This window comes from Bos grunniens, chromosome 1 (genome assembly GCF_055505025.1).
Source record: "Bos grunniens cultivar Pamir isolate PY7600 chromosome 1, Bosgru_T2T1.0, whole genome shotgun sequence".
Taxonomy (NCBI): Eukaryota; Metazoa; Chordata; class Mammalia; order Artiodactyla; family Bovidae; genus Bos; species Bos grunniens.
In genome coordinates, this window is record NC_141165.1 from 2,551,084 (window position 1) to 2,572,482 (window position 21,399).

The 21,399-nt window shown below is 44.4% G+C and overlaps 1 long non-coding RNA gene across 7 annotated transcripts; it reads right to left on the reverse strand.

Annotated features, from left to right (window-relative positions):
- Positions 1–4,499: 4,499 nt before the first annotated feature.
- LOC147378848 (uncharacterized) lies at positions 4,500–18,269 on the reverse strand. 7 transcript variants are annotated; one of them, XR_015154099.1, is made up of 6 exons: positions 17,899–18,269; positions 16,432–16,591; positions 15,186–15,269; positions 13,765–14,027; positions 5,942–6,045; positions 4,500–5,530 (listed from the first exon to the last, which is right to left on the reverse strand). It is a non-coding gene; the product is annotated as an uncharacterized LOC147378848 (long non-coding RNA). The 7 variants fall into 7 exon arrangements; XR_015153751.1 differs by lacking the exon at positions 16,432–16,591 and adding an exon at positions 16,625–16,759 and having other exon boundaries at positions 17,899–18,260; XR_015154258.1 differs by lacking the exon at positions 13,765–14,027 and having other exon boundaries at positions 17,899–18,249.
- Positions 18,270–21,399: the final 3,130 nt, after the last annotated feature.

Below are 21,399 nucleotides of genomic sequence, written 5' to 3' on the forward strand. Positions count from 1 at the left end.
GTACAGCAGAAATTAGCACATTGTAAATCAACTATACTTCAATAAGTAAAGAAAAAAGTGAAACGTACGGAAAAAAATCACTATGTTGTGTAACAGGAATGAACATAGTGCTGTAGCTCAATGTACTTCAAAAATAAACACACATTTTAAAATAAAACAAGGACTTCCCTGGTGGTCCAGTGGCTACGAATCTGCCTTACAATGCAGGGCGCACAAGTTCTATCCCCGGTCAGGGAGCTTAGATCCCACATGCCACAGAGCACCCACTGAGCCCACAAGTTCCAGAACCCTTGTGCTACAAGGAGAGAGTCATGCGTCACATGCAGTGAAGACCCCACCTGCTGCAACTGAGGCCCGATGCAGCCAAACAAACAAAAAGAAAACAAAAAAATAAAGTCACAAACAAAAATCGAAGATCATAATCAAGGATGTTCATTGCAGTATTGTTTACAAAAAAAAAAAAAAGAGGCGAGCTAAATGTCAAAGAATTAGAACTTAGCGAAGCAATCCATTATCCATTTAATATCTATACAGTGGATTATTAGGTAACCATTAAAAGTGTGGCATATAACGATATGTTTTGGTATGGGAGGATGTTCAACTTGAGGCCAGAGGCAGGCATATAACAAAACAATAAGACAAAATGGTATAATTTTTGTTTTTAGATTTGCAGAAAATGTCTCAGAGCATATAACCAAGAAGTGGTGTTAATTGTTCATCTCTGGAGGGTGGGTTTATGATTGATTCTTAATTTTTTTCTTCTGTATTATATTTATAAAATATTTTTAATTCACCCATTCATTGCATATTTATTCAGCACTGAAGATCCTCTGGAGAAAGAAATGGCAACCCACTTCAGTGCCTGGAGAATTCTATGGACAGTGGAGTCTAGTGGGCTATGGTCCATAGAATCGCAGAGTTGGACATGACTGAAGCTACTTATCATGCACACACGACTATCAGGTTCTGAAACCTAATTTTCTACAGGGGCAATTTTATATTTTTTAATTAAGAAAAAAAATTTTTTTAAAGAGGTGGTCCTGAAAATTGAGTATAAGAATACCTACAGCAGTTGGGATGAACCATGTGGGAACCCACATCACAGAAGAGCCACTGGGGAGGGTGAGTACCAGACAGAGTGAGGCAGAGGCCGAGAGGGTCTCTGATGTATGTGAAGCTACATGGGTAGCACTTGTTAGCAACACTATGTGGAACTCTGTCACTCTTTCCACTGTTTTTCAAAACTGACCCTTGTAAGCATGTCCTAGGCTTATTAAGGGTGCAGCAGATGAGACCCCAGAGAACGCAATGGCATCCCACTCCAGTATTCTTGCCTGGAGAATTCCATGGACAGAGGAGCCTGGTAGGCTGCAGTCCATGGGGTCGCTAAGAGTTGGACACGACTGAGCGACTTCATTTTCACTTTTCACTTTCATGCATTGGAGAAGGAAATGGCAACCCACTCCAGTGTTCTTGCCTGGAGAATCCCAGGGATGGGGGAGCCTGGTGGGCTGCCATCCATGGGGTCACACAGAGTTGGACACGACTGAGCGACTTAGCAGCAGCAGCAGCAAATGAGACCGTAAGACATGGCAAAGTCTAGCCTCATAACACACAGACCTGTAATGCTAATTTCTTCTGAGAGAGAAAGATTTATTTGTTTTATTTATTCATTGTGAGAATCTTCCCAAAAAGGAAAACCAATGGGTGACTTAACAGAGATTTCTCACTGTAGTAGAGTCCACACTTCCCTGGTTTGGGCTGATTTTGATATCTTGTGCCATGAAGTGTGTTTTAAAGTATGTACAGCAAAGCTCCACAATGGTGTTGATGGAGAAGTAGAAAAGTAGACATGGCCATGACTTTCTACAGACTTCCCTGATCTGTTGGTCTTACTGAGGTACGTGATCTTTTCAGATACTGAGCCCAAATATTTGTTCTTCTGACACTGAAGTATGTCTGTCGTTTTCTACTGCACTTGAGCTTACACCTGCTGCGTAGTTCAGAAAACCCAGGAGAAAAGAAGCATTTACAAGGTTTTTGAAAGATATGGACCTCCAATCCTATCCGGTGTATCCTGCGTTTCACATGTTTATTTCAACTATGAGATTTTTATTATGAAAACTTAGGAACAATAACGATTGGACCTGAACACCAGAACGAACTGCTCTCAGTGAGCTCTTGTGTCAATTCCGACAGCTGGATGTAGCTCAGCTACACTGACGCCTTATCAAAAGCATTTTTACCGAAGACAGAAAGATGGGCTTTCTATGGAGAGGAACTAGAGGTCCCAGGGACCTAGGAAACTTAGAACTGGTACTGCGTCTCCCACTTGGCCTCCATCACTCCCTCCCCTTCCGCATTTGAGAGTCTATTTCATTTCCTGCATCTCTGTTTCCTTTGACATTGGCTAATTCTCTTGCAGCCTCCTAAAATAATAGTTCTGGTGTGTGGCTGGCTGACGACCCAACCCGCAATCAAAACCATGCTGGCCAGATATGTGCAACTGCTTCTCAGCCATTGCCGATCCATCTGTCACTCTCCGTACACTGGTTTGGAAAAAGCTTTCATGAGCAGAGTCCACCAAGCATGCTTGCTATACACATCACACATCATCACACACACACATGAACTCATTTGTATGGAGATTATTTATGTGTATCTGTATCTAGAACATAAACCAATATTTTTAAATCTCCATTTATACTTTTTTTTTTCATTTTTAAATAAGCTATCCCTTTCTCCTAAAAGGAAAAACCTGGAATGCTGGTTTCATTGCTGCCATTTTTCAAAAGATCCTTATCTCTAATTCAGGCTGAACCAGGTTGGGTCACAAATATTTGCGTCAGCTATTTTGTTTCTGCACACATTCAAAGGTGCAACAATGGTCCAAACAACAGAGAAACTTAGAAACAGTTGCTCCCGTCTTCAGTATAACACTTAATTTTCCCATTAATGTATGAAAATTCTCCAGAGATTGGCTATGAGCTTGCATTGCTATTTTTATTTTTATCAATAATAATAGCGGATTTTATTGGGCAAATCTTTTGCAGCGAGCGATAAGTTTATGCAAATCATCTTTTCATCCTCACACCATCTTTGAGGCATAGCCAAAGGGTAGATCGTTTTATCCCAATTGAAAAGATAAAAAGAAATTGGTAGAGATGTCAGCACAGGGAGGATTACTGGCTTTGAATTTGGTTTGAGGTTTTACTCTTTCCCTCACCCAACCAATTCTCTCTCCGGCCATTGCCCACAGGGTGATGCTTTTGCATACGTACGTTAGGTAATGCAATTTCCTGCTTGCTTGCACAGGGGTACAAGTACTTGCTTGTACAAGTACTGTGTACTTGCTACACAGTGCCTGACCTGTCTCTGGAACCCTATCTCATACCTCGTTCTTCATTCATTTTGTTCCAATGCCACTGGCTGCCCAGGGTTGCCTTACCTTGGAATCACCTCCAAGGACAAGAATCCCTGAGAGTGTCACTTATTAGAAAACGTTCCAGGAAAAGCCAGTAGGAGAGTGATGGAGGTGGGACAGAAAAAGAAGAAAATCCAGCAAGGGTGAGAAATCGAGAAAAGTCCCACTTAGCACTGCTGCTGCTGCTAAGTCACTTCAGTCGTGTCTGACTCTGTGTGACCCCACAGACAGCAGCCCACCAGGCTCCCCCATCCCTGGGATTCTCCAGGCAAGAACACAACTTTGGCTTATTTCTGCAGGGGAGGTCTGGGAGGTACCCCATTGGCAAGGGAGTTGGGGAACTGATACCCCCACTCTCATCAATATTGCTAAAGGGCTGCCCCAGAGAATGTCCACTCCCAGGACTCATAGCTCTTGGGACTTTCAGGAAAAGTGAATTCTGGAGGTCTGAAGGCAGCCCTCTGAGAGAGAGGCAACTGCTGCCCCTGGGAAGGAAAGCACTCCAAAGACTGATGACTCCAGATGGACAGAAGCAGAGAGCTGATGGCACTTGGGACACTGGATTCTGTCCCTGAAACTCTCCATGAAGGCGTCTTGAGGCTCATCCAGGTCTGCCCACTCTGGACCGCTCTGCCCCTGGCCCTTTGCACTGCTGTCTTCTTTTCCCAAAGAGAGCCTCTGCTTCACTTTTACCTCCTCCAATCTCCTGTAAGTGGAGGTGGAGGTCTCTGATTAAATCAAGCTCCCCAGCGTCCAGCTTTATCCTTCTCAGCACTTCGTATAATCAGTCATGGTTTGCTGACTCTTTTATTTGCTTGTTTGCTGGCTTCCTATCTGTACCCTGACCCCACCCCAGTCAAGTTCACACTTCACTGAGCGCAGGGATTTTGTGTGCCTTGTTCTTTACTGTATCTTGAGCAACTAGCCCAGCTTCTTAAGTACCCAAGAGGCACTCACTCAACAATGTTTCTTGAAGAAGTGAAAACTGAATCACACCTTTTCACACAATGATTTCAAGTATTCCACTATGGGTAGCAATTCATTTTAAGATACCTAAAAATAAAACTCAGAAGAATAGAAAATATTCTCGTGTTTTAAGACACCTAAATTCCACAATAATATATTAACAAACAAAGCCAAAAATAATTCAAGTATAATCAAAACAAAACAAAACAAAAAACAAATTAAATATGAAAGCTTCTCTCTACATTGGGTGGAATAGTCAACAAATGGTAGAAATAAGAGAACTAAAAAAGAAAATTGGGGGGAGATGCTTCTATTTTAATAAACCAGATTGTCTCTAAATTGGGTATGGGAACTTCTTTCACACATAAGATTTTATTTTTATCCTACTCTCCCCCCTAAAAATAAGGTGTTTACCATGCGAGCTGAGAATACTCAAGTTCCCTTTGGTACATGGATGCAAATCTGGCTTCCATTCTTTCCCTCCTGCATCCAAGATGAGTTGGTAGCTCCTCCCACCAGGAGGATTGTCTATTTCCCTTCCTCTGGAATCTGGGCTTGCTTTTGTCGGTACAATGAGGTCAAAGTGACAACGATCCAGTTCACTCCGGAGCTTAAGAGACCTTCCATGCTTCCACTCTATTGGAACCTTGCCGCTGCCATGTGGATAAATCCAGACTGACCTGCGGGCAGGATCAAAGGCCACATGGAGCAAAGCTGATGTGTCCCAGCCATGGCCAAAAGGGGCCATGGCTGACCAAAGGGATGCCAGTAAGCCTGGCAGAGGTGGGCGGACCCAGCCCTCCAGCTGACCAAAGGGATGCCAATAAGCCTGGCGGAGGTGGGCAGAGCTCAGCCCAGATCAGTGGGTCCATCCGGCAGATGCATTGTCTTGTCAGTAATAGTCAACAGTTCTTTTTAGCCACTTGGTTTTGAGGGAGGGCCATTCCACCACCACAGCTAGCTGAAACTTCCCCAGTCATCGTGCTGGACTTCCAGCGGAACCTGAATCTCACAACGGCTCTGTCTGGTTGCTTCAGTGATGCTTTTCAAGTCAGTGTCAGAAAAAAGCCATCTGTGTTCCTACCTTATAGCACAGGGAAATGTATTTAATACCTCATTATGCACATAATGGAAAAGAATCTGAAAGAGAAGATATATACATGTGTATAACTGAATCACTTTGCTGTATATCTGAAGCTGACAACATTATAAATCAACCATAATTTTTAAAAAATTTTAAAAAGAAGCCATCTCAGAATTACGTAGTGTGAGTGATCAACAGAAAAACAACCTCAATAGGTAAGTTCTGTTAGAACAATAGCTCCTTCAAACACCTAATGGTCTGAGGCTTGAGGAGTTAGAGTTCATTTTGACAAAAAAGACAAAAAAATACATGACCTCCCTACCTCACAAAAAATAAAAAGAGAATCCCATTCAGCTCCTCTCTCTATTATAGCATTGAACCATGTTCACTAAAATGTACGTACTCTCTTCTTATTTTATAAATTATTAGACATGACTTAATGGTAAGTAGAGGATTAAGTGACTCACATTCACTTCATGTTTTTTAAGTTGTAGGTGGGATTTTGTTCTTGTCACTGTTACCGGATCATCCGCTGTTTTATTGTCCTGTGCAGGGATAAGAATCTAGGCACCTGCCAAACCAGAAGAAAAGAAAAGAAATCAGGAGAGGGGCCGGGGGGAGGGAAGCTTCGTTCAATGGAACTACTCGCTGGCCTACGTGAACAAGAATACCGCATTAACGAACAACCTGCCGCACGTCGCGGCATCCATGGAGGTGGAGATCTTTAAAGCACACCTCAGTTGCCACAGTTACCATTTTGAAAAATGAAACGATGGAATTATCCAATGAAATTTTGGCTGCATTTCTCCTGGGGGTTCAATGCATTGTTGTGGTATTGACAGTCCTTCCCTCCAGGTTGGCTGTGAGCGTTTCCATTCTAATTGTGCATTGTTTCAGGCGAGAGCTCATTTTCTCACGGTTTTGTACTGTGTCAAAAGCCGAGATTTTAAAAATCATCCTTTCTTTTGTTTCTTTGTGTTTTGTCATCTCCTTCCACATATATATGCCTGTACATGCATTGTTTATGGGTTTATAATTAAATAAAGAATAGTTTTATCCCTGCTCAAGGAGCTTTGGAAATTCAGAGTTTACCTCCTCATAGAATGGAGAATTTTTTGTTTTATTTACCAGATTTTAGACTTGTGGCATCTATGATTTGTTAATGCACCTTGGAGACCTGAATTTGTCCAATGTAAACCTTCAAGAACCCTCTACCTATAGAGGTGAAACAACAGCAGACACTCAAACGACTCTTTGTCCTTGCCTTCTAGAGGGGAGGTTTTTTTCCCCAAGCGTCTCTAGAACCCATTTCCTCCCTTTTCCTAATTAACTTCATCCTGAATTTTTGAGATCTGTAGTTTGGGTGGGATTGTTCCACCAGTTCCATTCAGTTATGTATTTGCTTAAGCTGGTGTATTCCACTTACTGAGTACTTTCCTAGGCCTATGAGTGCATCCCGCTGGAATTTCCTGGTGGACCAATGGAGAGCAATCTGTCTGCCAATGCAAGGGACATGAGTTCGATCCCTAGTCTGGGAAGATTCCGCGTGCCAAGAATCAACTAAGCCTGGGAGCCACAACTACTGAAGCCTGAGAGGCTAGATCCTGTGCTCTGCAATGAGAGAAGCTCCGCAGTGAGAAGCCCAAGCACCACAGAGGCTAGATCCTGTGCTCTGCAATGAGAGAAGCTCCGCAGTGAGAAGCCCAAGCACCACAGAGGCTAGATCCTGTGCTCTGCAACGAGAGAAGCTCCGCAGTGAGAAGCCCAAGCACCACAGAGGCTAGATCCTGTGCTCTGCAATGAGAGAAGCTCCACAATGAGAAGCCCAAACACCACAGTGAAGAATAGACCCTGCTCGCTGCAACTAAGAACACGGCACACTGCAACAGAGATCCAGCACAGCCAAAAATACATGAATAAATAAATAATAATTTTTTAAAAACCGCATTCCATTGACCCAGCCACAGGAATTAGCTCAGGGTTGACAGCATATGACCAAAGGCAGGCCAATCAGGGATAGGAATGTGACCTAAAGCAGACCAATGAGTGCTGGAACATATGAGCCAGTCGGGGCCAGGGAGAGTCTAGGCTTTGTCTGAGCTTTTGTGACCTCCTAGGAACCAACTTCAGACCACAAGGGGAGCCGACCTGGTTTCAGGAGGAAATGATCTTAAAGAAGATGTGTTAAGAAAGGGAGGGGGGAGGAACGAAAACAAAACTGGGTCATGGACATTCTTTGAGCCCAGAATAAAGCCTCATCTGAAACATTCCCTCTAGATTAATCAATTAAAAGAACCAATAAATTCTATTTATTTCAAGTAAAGGTGGCCTCAATAAAGGGCATAAATAGTATGGACCTAACAGAAGCAGAAGATATTAAGAAGAGGTGGCACAAATACACAGAAGAACTGTACAAATAAGGTCTTAATGACCCAAATAACCGTGATGGTGTGATTACTCACCTAGAGTCAGACATCCTGGAGTGTGAAGTGAAGTGGGCCTACAGGAAGCATCACTATGAACAAAGCTAGTGGAGGTGATGGAGTTCCAGCTGAACTATTTCAAATTCAAAAAGATGATTCTGTGAAAGTGCTGCACTCAATATGTCAGCAAATTTGGAAAACTCAGCAGTGGCCACAGGACTAGAAAGGCCAGTTTTCATTCCAATCCCAAAGAAATGCAATGCCAAAGAATGCTCAAACTACTGCACAATTGTACTCATCTCACACACTAGTAAAGTAATGCTCAAAATTCTCCAAGCCAGGCTTCAGCAATACATGAACCATGAACTTCCAGATGTTCAAGCTGGTTTTAGAAAAGGCAGAGGAACCAGAGATCAAATTGCCAACATCTGCTGGATCATCAAAAAAGCAAGAGTGTTCCAGAAAAACATCTATTTCTGCTTTATTGACTATGCCAAAGTCTTTGACCATGTGGATCACAATAAACTGTGGAAAATTCTGAAAGAGATGGGAATACCAGACCACCTGACCTGCCCCTTGAGAAACCTGTATGCAGGTCAGGAAGCAACAGTTAGAATTGGACATGGAACAACAGACTGGTTCCAAATCAGGAAAGGAGTACGTCAAGGCTGTATCTTGTCACCCTGCTTATTTAACTTCTATGCAGAGTACATCATGAGAAACGCTGGGCTGGAAGAAGCACAAGCTGGAATCAAGACTGCGGGGAGAAATATCAATAACCTCAGATATGCAGATGACACCACCCTTATGGCAGAAAGTTAGAGGAACTAAAAAGCCTCTTGATGAAAGTGAAAGAAGAGAGTGAAAAAGTTGGCTTAAAGCTCAACATTCAGAAAACGAAGATCATGGCATCTGGTCCAATCACTTCATGGCAAATACATGAGGAAACAGTGGAAACATTGGCTCACTTTATCTTTTGGGGCTCCAAAATCACTGCAGATGGTGATTGCAGCCATGAAATTAAAAGACACTTACTCCTTGGAAGGAAAGTTATGACCAACCTAGACAGCATATTGAAAAGCAGAGACATTACTTTGCCAACAAAGGTCCATCTAGTCAAGGCTATGGTTTTTCCAGTGGCCATGCATGGATGTGAGAGTTGGACTGTGAAGAAAGCTGAGCGCTGAAGAATTGATGCTTTTGAACTGTGCTGTTGGAGAAGACTCTTGAGAGTCCCTTGGACTGCAAGGAGATCCAACCAGTCCATCCTGAAGGAGATCAGTCCTGGGTGTTCGTTGGAAGGACTGGTGCTGAATCTAAGGCTCCAATACTTTGGCCACCTGATGTGAAGGCTGACTCATTTGAAAAGACCCTGATGCTGGGAAAGATTGAAGGCAGGAGGAGGAAGGGATGACAGAGGATGAGATGGTTGGATGGCATCACCGACTTAATAGACATGGGTTTCTGTGAACTCTGGGAGTTGGTGATGGACAGGGAGGCCTGGCGTGCTGCGGTTTATGGGGTCGCAAAGTGTCATACATGACTGAGCCACTGAACTGAACTGAATAAATTCTATTTTTTCTTTAAGCCAGTCTGAGTTCATGTTTTTTTTTTTTTGTTTGTTTGTTTTTGTTTTGGGGGGAAGGGGTGTTGTTCTAGTCAAAAAATTTAAATTTCAAATAAAACTAAAGATAAAATGGCAAACCTTGAAAATTAATGAGTTTCTCTTGAAGAGTATCCAAGCTTGATTGTGATACCAGAGAAGAAATTCAGGCATCAGAAGGGTGGTTTTGTTTTAAGATTGCTGTTGACACTTTAGTCCTGAGTAGTGAATGAAAATCCATGAGGGTCAAATCAATGGTAACCCACAGCTCATCTCACCCAGAAGGATAATCAGGTCATGGACAAACCAAGCAGAGAAGATAAACACAAGTCAAACACTTAAATACCCTTGAAATAAGTGATGTACCAAGTAATTACCCTAAGTTCCCATTTTTCACTATGGGAATTTTAGTCTGAGGGAATCATCCAGGAAAATAGAAACCCCTCTAGACATTGGGCTTCCCCAGTGGCTCAGAGGGTAAAGCATCTGCCTGCAATGCAGGAAACCCGGGTTCAATCCCTGGGTCAGGAAGATCTCCTAGAGAAGGAAACAGCAACCCACTCCAGTATTCTTGCCTGGAAAATCCCACGGACAGAGGAGCCTGGTGGGCTACAGTTCATGGGGTTGCAAAGAGTCAGACACAACTTAGCAACTTCACTGTCTAGATGTTAAACGGAGAAGCCCAATAGGGACAGGATGGCAACACAGAGACTCCGGTCCAGGAAGCTGGGGCTCCCCTGGGCTGGGAGCCCAGAGCAGGAAGGTAGTGTTATCAGGCCCTGAGGGCCTGTTCAGGTGGAGCAGGTACTTGGAGGATGCTGAGCTTCCAGCAGAGACGCTGCATGAGTCAGACAGAGAAGAGGAGAAATGCCCCTGCTCCTTCCTCCTGCCACTCACTCACCTTTCGTGACGACCTCCCGGAACCAACACAGCCAAACCCCCCTGTCCACAGACTCCAGCAAACACAGCCAGCAATGATCAGTTCCTCTGTGGTGCAGAGCAGAGCAGGAGAAGGACAAGGAAGAGATCTAATCCAAGGACCAGCTCCACATCGAATCTACACAGGGCCATGATCTCCTCCTTTCTTGAAGCACGTCTACCTTAGTTAGCACAGACTGATGGGGAATAAAATCATGGGATGTTCTTTGTCTCCATCCACAGTCATATTGAAGCCAACATTTGAGACAGTGTGTATAAAACTCCCAAGATATTTATTAAACCCAATGCTGTTTATTTAATTGTAACTTGATAATTTACAGTAGACACCTTCTGTACTCCTGATCTTCCTGCACAGAGCCTGCATCTCTGGTAGTTTTTCCCGTCTCACTAAATAGCAGCCCCATCCTAACAGTTACACAGGCCAGAAATCTTGACTTCTATCTCTCTCACCCAGATCACATCTGTCAGCAAAGCTGAATAGCTCTGCCTTCACAATACACCCAGACGCTGAATATGCCTCTGTTTGCAATGATGTCCAGTCATCCCAGCCAACCACCTCTCTACCTGGATCAGTGCAACCACCTCGTAACACATCTCTTTGCCTCTGCTCTTGTTCTGCTACACCATGGAGTAGCCAGGGTGATCCTTCTAAAATATAAGTTTGTTCCTGTCATACCTCTGTTCAAATCTCCAATGGCTCCCATCTCCTCCTCTTTGTCATAAGTTCAAGAAGCTCCTTCAGGGACAAGACCACTTCGAGTCTAGAAAATTCATCTTAGACTATGACCCCACTGTCATTAAAAACATAAGATCAGGCTACAGCTTGTGGCTTTTAAAAAAAAACAGTTCTAAGCAACTGTTCTTGCCACAGCCTATACGGAGTTCCATTTCAGGAGCTCATGGGTAAGCCCAACAAAGTTAGCCTACGTGCGCAATGAACACAGTCGACTCTACAGTGCTGCACTTTAACAGGTTCATAGGACTTTTTATACAAATAAGACATAAAAATCAAACGTAAAAATAAAGAAAACATTTTTAGTTGTACAGCACAGTACCTTGAAAAGCACAGGACTCCAGTATAACAGCTGGCACACAGACCCTGGAGTCCAGCGAACAGGCAAGAAGAGTTACTGATGGGAGAGGAGGTGGGAGTCGGTAGAGCTGAAGGATCGCCAGCAATAGGAGACAAAGGCCAAGCTGCAGTGTCACTCATGCCTGACGCTGATGCCACAGGGCCTGGTTCCTAGCTGGATTCAGGTATGTCTACCCTCTTGAAAAACGATCCGGTGACATTGGGGTGGTAGCACGTTTGCATTTCTGAAAATTCACAACTTAAGGGTGCACATGTATGAGACTCACTGTACTACAATTCCAAGTTCAAAACACTTGTCCTGATAAAGAGTAAACAGGTATTTCAAGGTGTAATAAATTTTTAGTGGATGGATCCTCAGTCTATCAAAAAAATATTAGGTTAATATAAAGCTGACAAAGTGGTTTGAGCTGAAGTATAGAACACAAGTTCTTTGGTCAGATTATTTAGATAGGAATTGGAAAGCAGTTTATCTGAACTATGAGCTAAGCTGTTTAAAAAGCATGTTAATATGTTGTAGAATATATTTTTGCAAATCTGCAACCTTATGAGCTTAGATAGAAATTGTTGAGAAGAATATGAATTAACCCATACAATCTAGATCTTTCCAAACCAGAAGTTTGAAAACTTCTGCCCAGAGCCAAACTCTGTGACTTAAACGAGCCACTTGAGCAATGTTGATTGTTGATTGAATGAGTCAGTCAATCTTCTTTCTGTGAATGAGTACACTGAGGCACAAATGGTTCAAGGAATGAATTTTTTAAGAAATAATTATTGCACATTCATTAAAGGTCAGGCACCAGATATGACAAGAATAATTCCAACATGAACAAAGCATAGATGTTGGGCTCGTAAGACGCTGGGAGAGACCACCTTTGAACATCTATAAGCAATAGATATGCTACAAATACAGAAACAGGTACTGCTAGGACTTCCCCGGTCAATCCAGGTTAAGACTCCTCACTCCGAATGCAGAAGATGCAAGTTCAAACCCTGATTGGGGAACAAAGATCCCACACGCTAATCCCACCTGCCACACAGTGTGGCCAAAAAAAAAAAAAAAAAAGAGGGAGACAACGCTGTGGAAAATGTAACAGAGGGAACAAATAAAGTTTAAGAGTCTAATTTGCAACTTAAAGTAGAAGATAACAGAGCAAACTAGTCCAGCCGGTTCCCAAACTTCAGCATGCCTCAGAATCACCTGGAGGGCTTGTTAACATGTAGATCGCTGGGCCCCGTCTCAGCATTTCTGACTCAGTAGATCTGGGATAGGGCCTGAGAACATGAATTTCTAGTGCTCCCCAGGTTGAGTCTGATGCTACCCTTCTGGGGACCACATTTTGCGTAATAACTGAGCTAGGTGAAGATGGGGACGAGGGGCTGGGGAAACCATCCTCTAGTGTATGGGGGAAGCCCTGTGTATAAAAGAGCAGGGCAGGGAGCTGAAATAATGCTTTGTATTGATCAGGGTCCCAACAGAAGTAGTGATATAGTTAAACAGGGTCAGTTAGGGGAGTCTAATGAAGTGCCCTCTAACAAAAGTTTAGGTGGGGCTGAGGGAAGTGAACAAGGGAAAGGATGCTGAAAATGAAGGTTCGGACAAGACTGAAGTGACTTAGCAGCAGCAGCCACAGGAAGGAGCTTGCACCAGCCCCATCATTCAGGGGCACAGGAATAGAGCAGTAAAGGAACCAGGCCGAGGACTTCCCTGGTGGTCTAGAGGTTAAGACTCCACACTTCCAGGGCAGAGGCCAAGAACTCAGTCCCTGGTCCACAGGGGACTAAGATCCCACATTCCATGCGGTGCTCCCAGGAAGGAAAGAAAGAAAGGAAGAAATCAGACAGTGCTGGAACCAGAGGGGGAAAACCTCTTAACAAGGGCTGAGGTCTTCGTAGAGAAACGTGGCTATTTGCAGCCTACCACCTGGCAGGGAGTAAGCCTCAATTCACCCTCTCCTGCCTTCTCCTGCATCACAGCCTCATTTCAGAGCCAGTCAAAACCCAGAGGGCAAGAAAGCTCGGTAGTTGCAGCCCTAGATGTCAGCATCCCTGAGCCCAGAGAAAGAAGAGACAGCATGAAGAACGGATCTGAAGGGGCAGGAGGAGAGCAGGAGCCTTGGACTAGAGGAGGCTGGTGGTCAAGAGGTCATGGAAGACCACGGCCTGTTTCATATTGCTGTGCAATGAAGCACCACAAACTTAGCATCTTAAAATAACACATGCTTATCAGCTTACACTTCTGTGGGTCAGGCGGCAAAGCCTGCTGAGCTGGTTCTCTGCTTCAGGGTCTCACCAGGGCTGTAACCCAGGTGTTGGCCAGGCTGCACTCTCATTTGAAGACTTGACTGGGGAAGGTTCTGCTCCCAAGCTCATTCAGGGTGTTGGCAGAATTCAGTTCCTTGGGGTTATCGGACTGAGGTTGTCAGTTCCTGCAGGTTCCCTGCATTTTCCTGGCATGTGAATCTTCCTTCTGACATGCACAGCATGGCTGCTTATTCCTTCAAGGCCAGCAGGAAAACAAGAATGACTCTAAAGAGATGGAGTCTTAAGTAGCATGATGTAAACACTGGAGTGGACTTCCCAGGGGCGCTAGTGTTGAAGGACCCGCCCGCCAGTGCAGGAGATGCAAGAGATGCGGGTTCGATCCCTGGGTGAAGGACCCGCCCACCAGTGCAGGAGACATGAGAGACGCGGGTTCCATCCCTGGGTGAAGGACCTGCCCGCCAGCGCAGGAGACGTGAGAGACGCGGGTTCCATCCCTGGGTGAAGGACTCGCCCGCCAGTGCAGGAGACGTAAGAGATGCGGGTTCCATCCCTGGGTGAAGGACCCGCCCGCCAGTGTAGGAGATGCAAGGGACGTGGGTTCGATCCCTGGGTCAGGAAGATTCCCTGGAGGAGGGCATGGCAGCCCACTCGAGTATTCTTGCATGGAGAATCCCTTGGACAGAGGAACCTGGCGGGCTGAAGTCCATAGGGTCACACAGAGTTGAACAGACTGAAGCGACTGAGCACACCCATGCAAACGCTGGAGTGACATTCCATCATCTTTGCCACAGTCTACTGGGTAACAGCAAGTCAGGGACTAATTCAAGGAAGGTTACCTTAAAGTTTGTCTGCTACACCAGGTAACATTGTAAATCCTATTTTATCGGGATAAAATACTTTATCCTGATGCTAATAAAGGGAACTCAGTCAAAGAATGCTTTGCATGGAGGGGTGGCAGAACTACGTCTGTATTTTACAGCTCTCTCTGATTCTCATACAGAGGACCCACAGAGAATGCAGGGGCTCCACTTAAGTTCACAGAGCTAGCTGCTGTCTGGGCCAGGACTCCAGCTCTTTGAGAATGACCATGCTCCAGCAATATTACAAGGTTTGTTTTTATCCCATGATGCCATATTTCTCTGCATATACAACATGATGAAATGCCATATTTAATAGCCTCGCATCAATATGAGAGATAGAGAAATAAAAGAGAGACTATTTTGGTTAGCAAATATTTGGACTTGGTTTTAAATAAAAATCTGAAACAAATTCAGAGTTTAGTTTTTCCCCTTTTACAACGTTTATATATGTGGAATCATTGTTTAGGGAAAAAAAATTATTTTTCCTACATGTCATCAGAGGTGGCACGAGACCCCTCTGAGTTTCCTTACCTTCCACCTCAGCTTCTGGCCCACCTGGATCTAAACAGGCCTTCACTCACACTCCTAGTAGGAACATTCCTGGATATAAACGCTCTGGAGAGAAACAGTAAAATATGTATTTAAAACCTCGAGTAGTGTGTTGGCTCACAAGAATCAATTGTTACTTTTTCAGAATAATTTTAATGGAGGGTTTAAACCACTGGTAGCTTGAAATCAACTAGCTTGGAAATATTTATACCCCCAAAATGAGCAAATACTACAGATCAAGGCTTTCTTCCCCTTTGCAAGCAGGTTGTTAAGCATTTAACAGCACAGCACTGCTTTAAGATGTTCAAACTCTCTTAACAACTCTCAGCCAGTTCAGTTCAGTCACTCAGTCATGTCTGACTCTTTGTGACCCCATGAACCGCAGCACGCCAGGCCTCCCTGTCCATCACCAACTCCCAGAGCTTACTCAAACTCATGTCCATTGAGTCGGTGATGCCATCAAACCATCTCATCCTCTGTCGTCCCCTTTCCTTCCCACCTTCAATCTTTCCCAGCATCAGGGTCTTTTCAAATGAGTCAGTTCTTTACATCAGGTGGCCAAAGTATTGGAGTTTCAGCTTCAACATCAGTCCTTCCAATGAATATTCAGGACTGATTTCCTTTAGGATTGACTGGTTGAATCTCCTTGCAGTCCAAGGGCTTCTCAAGAGTCTTCTCCAACACCACAGTTCTAAAGCATCAATTTTTCGGCGCTCAGCTTTTGCTATGGTCCAACTCTCACATCCATACATGACTACTGGAAAAACCATAGCTTTGACTAGACAGACCTTTGTTGACAAAGTTATGTCTTTTTAATAAACTGTCTATGTTGGTCAGAATTCCAGTTTTACTGAGATATAATTGACATATGGTATTGTATACATTTAAGGTATACAACATAATGACTCAATGTATGTGTATATTACACAGCGGCTACCACAATCTGTTTAGTTAATATCCATCACCTTATACATAGAATTTAAAAAAAAAAAAAACCTGAATAGTAGCAATGATGTCTTTCAATGGTGGAATAAAGTTGACTTTTATTTTCTTTTTATTTTTGTGTATTTTCTGAATATTCTTTGATGAATATGTATTGCATTTGTATCCGTGTGAAAAAGATGCTATCGAGAAAAAAGTAAGTTCAGAAGAACGTGGGAGATACCAGCTTACATTCAGCCCTCATTTCCTGCTCACCAGACATTCTCTGTGCCAGACCGACACCTACCCATCAGGGACAGATGACACATTATCTGCATCCTCGCCATAATAAGATAGTCATTCTGGATCATGGTGGTTCTGCACATTTTTAGCCTTCTGAATTTTTCAGGATGTGGCCAATTTTAGTTTTCAGAACATTGCACAGAATTGCACTTCTAACCTCAAACCTGTGAAAGCAGTGAATTAAGCATGTAACTTACCTGGTACAGGTTAGTCTCCACTTAACATCCCTTCAAGTCCTATTATAAGACCTTGTTTTTCCAAGTAGAAAGACGTGAGTCACAGTGACTCTGGGCTCAACTTCCAGCTTACTCTCTGATGGCAGCAGTGATGATCTGATCAGAGAATTAGGCAGAGATTTTTGGAGCCAGCTGGTCCAAAAGCCACATGCATTCTGCTCTGCTCTCTGCCATGGTGATTGCCCCACTAACATCCTCATTGTGGGGGATGCTGGCAGTTGACCAGCTGCGCCAGTGACCAGAGGTAAGAACTGATTTTACTTGTGAGTGGTCTCAACTGAAAACAAAAAGCACGACCTAAAAGTTGAGAATTATTCTTTATTCGGTGGACTTCCTGAGGACCTAAGTCCATGACACAGCCTTTCAGATAGCTCTGAGCAACTGCTCCAAAGAGGTAAAGGAGGAGCCAGTTTTTGCAACAAAGATGAGGTAGTTGGAATATTAAAAGATTACTGTCCATTAAAGGGGAAAAAAACTCAATGAATTTAGCCCCTGTGTGGCTCAGCTGGTAAAGAATCTGCCTGCAATGTGGGAGACCTGGGTTCGATCCCTGGGTTGGGAAGATTCCCTGGAGGAGGGAAAGGCTACCCACTCCAGTATTCTGGCCTGGAGAATTCCATGGACTGCATAGTCTATGGGGTCACAGAGTCGGACACGACTGAGTGACTTTCACTTTCACACTTTCTGTAGGGGAGGATGCAAGAGTCTTGCTATCATTGAAATCACTCTGATAAACACCTCAACTCTTAGAGCCAGTATCCTGTTTCGCTCCGTCCTGAATCCCCTCAGGGTGCACAGTCTGCTGGGTGTGTGTGATTGCAGCGGCTGTCGGCTTGATGGCCCCAACATCCTTTGTTTGCTGATACGCAGGCAACACCGTTTGTCCACAATAGGCAAACACGCTTGGCCACAGATCTAACCCACATTTTCTCCACTCAGCATCGTAAGCAGTCAAGGCACACTGACCTCCCACCATCCAGAATGTATCCACCACTTCAACCCACATTTGAAAGAAGACGGGTTGATCCCCAGCCCCTTTTAAACCCCAACACTATCCACCAGTGTCCTTGTAGAGTGGACACTGCTGAAGACGAGGGTCATGCCTGACATTCCCGTTTCTGTATCCACAGCGCTTAGTGTGGACGCTTCTGCACATAGAAGTGCTTCGTAGAAGATTGAGGATGGGGAGGATGGAGGATGGTCCGAGAAAAAGATACAGAAGGGAGTCTCTTTACCTCTTACTTCTCACTCCTATTTCCACCGAATTCAGGGGAGTAGGACCCTTCCCAGAGGCAAATTTTGGCCAACCTTCCCCATTCTTGGTTTAATGGGTGGCCCAGCATTTGTGGCTTAAATAATTTATAATGATCAATGGGAACTACCACCAGATGAAACGGGTGCTCATCTGAGAACAATCCTTAGTGATGGCCGGCAGGGCCGTGGTACATCCGGCAGCTGTTAATTACGCTCTGGCCTCTTTTGGCTGGCTCCCACTTCCTCTTCTCTCTCTCGCTTAATACATATTTTAAATAAAGTGAATTTTTTTAGGTGGGAAAGACCTCTCAGAAGTCAATGCAACTTTCCTCTTCCTTGGCTGAAGCCTCCTGACTCTCACTCCTGGAAGTCACAGCACTGTTTCCTCCTTCTCCTCAATTGGCACCAATTAAACACCTTCTAGGTAGAGAAATAATTTGTTTAACCACATAAGAAAATGGCCACTTCAAGCCCTTTAAGAGTTTTGGTTCTCAATTACCCAGCCTTCCTTCCCCCGTGAAGTGATAATTAGAGTCTGGATGATAACTGGATTACCAAGGACATCTCTCCTGACAGTCGTTTACCACCTAATCAAGTGTTAAGGTCGTAAATTATGCATTTCTCAACAGCATTCAGGCCCATTTGAAAACAATTTGAAACAGTTCAAGAGTTCCTAGATGGTCTTCGGTTTTACAGGGCTGTGAAGGGTCCTGCTTAAAGAAATTACCCGCTTAGAAGAATTACCCAGTTAGAGGAATTACCCACTTAGAGGATTCAAAGTGTAAAGCTCTCTTAGTTCTTTAATCCGCTACAGATCATTATTTTTTAACTGACAATTTAGTATCCCCTACCAACCCTGACACGTAAGGGAAAAACGGAGTGGTTCCCAGTGTCAACACCTCTCCCCAGGGAGCTTGGATGAAAAGAAAGCTTCTACAGAGACTATGAAAAGAGAAAAACTAAAAATGAAGAGAAGGCAAAGCCTTACAACTCCATTTTTCTGATAACTGGTCCAAAATGAGATCCAAAAAATTTAAAAGTTTGAGACTGAAAACCAACCTGATTCTCATTTGCGATTCAGAGGGAAGGAAGTACTCTAAGTGGGTGGTGGAGGTGGAGGTGTCGGGGAAATTGAACAAGGTTCCACACCTTGCTCTGATCACTTCCAAAGGCAGCTGAGTTTGCTCTGGGCAGTGGGCTCTATGTGAGGATTCTCACTGACTTAGAGCCACTGTCACACACCACCACCCCCCACCCCCCGACGTCTGCAATCAACTGGCGACCTGAGCTAACGTCAGGTCTCAAAAAGCAGCCATCACGGTAGTCTTACGCTTCGCAGCAAAATTTCCCCCCTCAGTTGGTCCCCACTGGTCCCTTTGCCTTCCCTCCACTCCCGAGGGCAGAACAGCGACGTTTTTGAAGGCGGGGGATGTCTTTGCTGTGCATCCATGACAGCATCTCTTCCGCCTCTTTAATAACAGCAGCCGTCCTTCTTTCTTGAGCCTGCCTGGGAGTCTGTTATAGGCTCAGGCTTCCTCTTGGAAGGAGGAATGGTATACTTGGAAGCACAGATTACACCATGTAACTGTACTAAGAGAAGGATCCATCTCCAGTCCAGCCCAACTCAATTAGAGTATTTTTACTGCTTAATTTGATCTGAAGAGCCTCACAGAAAGGAAAAAAAAAGTCTTCTTGGAGGAGTAGCAAAGTATGGTGCATGGTTTTCTTCTCTCTTTCTCGTACCCCCTCCTCCATCTCAGTAACGTGTATGTGCTACATCATTAAACTGTGTCCAACTCTTTGTGACCCCGTGGACTATAGCCCGCCAGGCTCTTCTATCCACAGAATTTTTCAGGCAAGAATAATGGAGGGAATTTCCATTGCCTCCTCCAGGGTATCTTCCTGAGCAGTATGTCCCATATACTAAAAACAAACAAACAAAAAAAAACAAATTACGGACCAGAAATCCAAAATAAAGACAGCCCCTTCTCATCCCCTCAGCTGTGTTTCAGGACTTCACTCACTGGATCAATTTGAGTTGTTTGCATGTCAAATCTATTTGATCTCTCTAAAAAAAAGATCATTTATTTCAGAATATTTATTAGAAGAAAAAGAGAGAGGACACTGTTGGTGTGAGATATATGGAGGATGGGCTTCCCAGGTGGTGTTAGCGGCGAAGAACCTACCTGCCAATGCAAGGGGTGTAAGAGCCATGGGTTTGATCCCTGGGTCAGGAGGATCCCCTGGAGGAGGGCGTGGCAACCCCACTCCAGTACCGCTGCCTGGAGAATCCCATGGACAGAGGAGCCTGGCTGACTGCAGTCCACAGGATCACACAGAATCAGACATGACTGAAGAGACTTAGCATGCATGCACATATGAAGGATCATTTTAACTGAGCCAACATAAAAAGCCTCTTGCCTAATCTCCATTCCTAGCTTTCTAAATCAAAGCAGCCCATCATCACTACTGTCCTGTTTAAGCACCCACAATGGCTGCCCATGACTAGTTCAGTGAAATCCAAGCGCCATTCAGAGACCTTCACCTTTCCACCCTGCTCAGTCACTTTCCCTCAGTAGGCACGATGCACCCACCATCACACCCATTCTACAAAGCGAGTTCTGCACGTCCTCATTCCCATGGTTCCCTCTCATCTCCTTCTCCACTCCCTGTAAAATCCTAGGCACCCATCAACAACTAACTCAAATGCCACTCCTCCATAGCCCTATACCCAGCCCCTGGATTCACTTGCCACTTTTCAACCCCTATGGTCCAACTTTTACCATCGTTTTATGTCTCTTTCCCTTGCACATGCGCTCAGTCGCTCAGTCATGTCCAACTCTTTGCAATCCTGCAGACTGTAGCCTGCCAGAATCCTCTGTCCATGGCATTCTGCAGGCGAGAATACTGGAGTGGGTTGCCAATGTAAAATTCCTGAGAGCCATGATTACATCTTATATACTTAGTGTCTTTCAGTTCAGATCAGTTGCTCAGTCGTGTCCGACTCTTTGTGACCCCATGAATCGCAGCACGCCAGGCCTCCCTGTCCATCATCAACTCCTAGAGTTCACTCAAACTCACGTCCATTGAGTCCATGATGCCATCCAGCCATCTCATCCTCTATCGTCCCCTTCTCCTCCTGCCCCCAATCCCTCCCAGCATCAGTCTTTTCCAATGAGTCAACTCTTCGCATGCAGTGGCCAAAGTACTAGAGTTTCAGCTTTAGCATCATTCCTTCCAAAGAACACCCAGGACTGATCTCCTCTAGAATGGACTGGTTGGATCCCTTTGCAGTCCATGGGACTCTCAAGAGTCTTCTCCAGCACCACAGTTCAAAACCATCAATTCTTTGGTGCTCAGCTTTCTTCACAGTCCAACTCTCACATCCATACATGACCACTGGAAAAACCATAACCTTGACTAGACGGACCTTTGTTGGCAAAGTAATGTCTTTGCTTTTGAATATGCTATCTAGGTTGGTC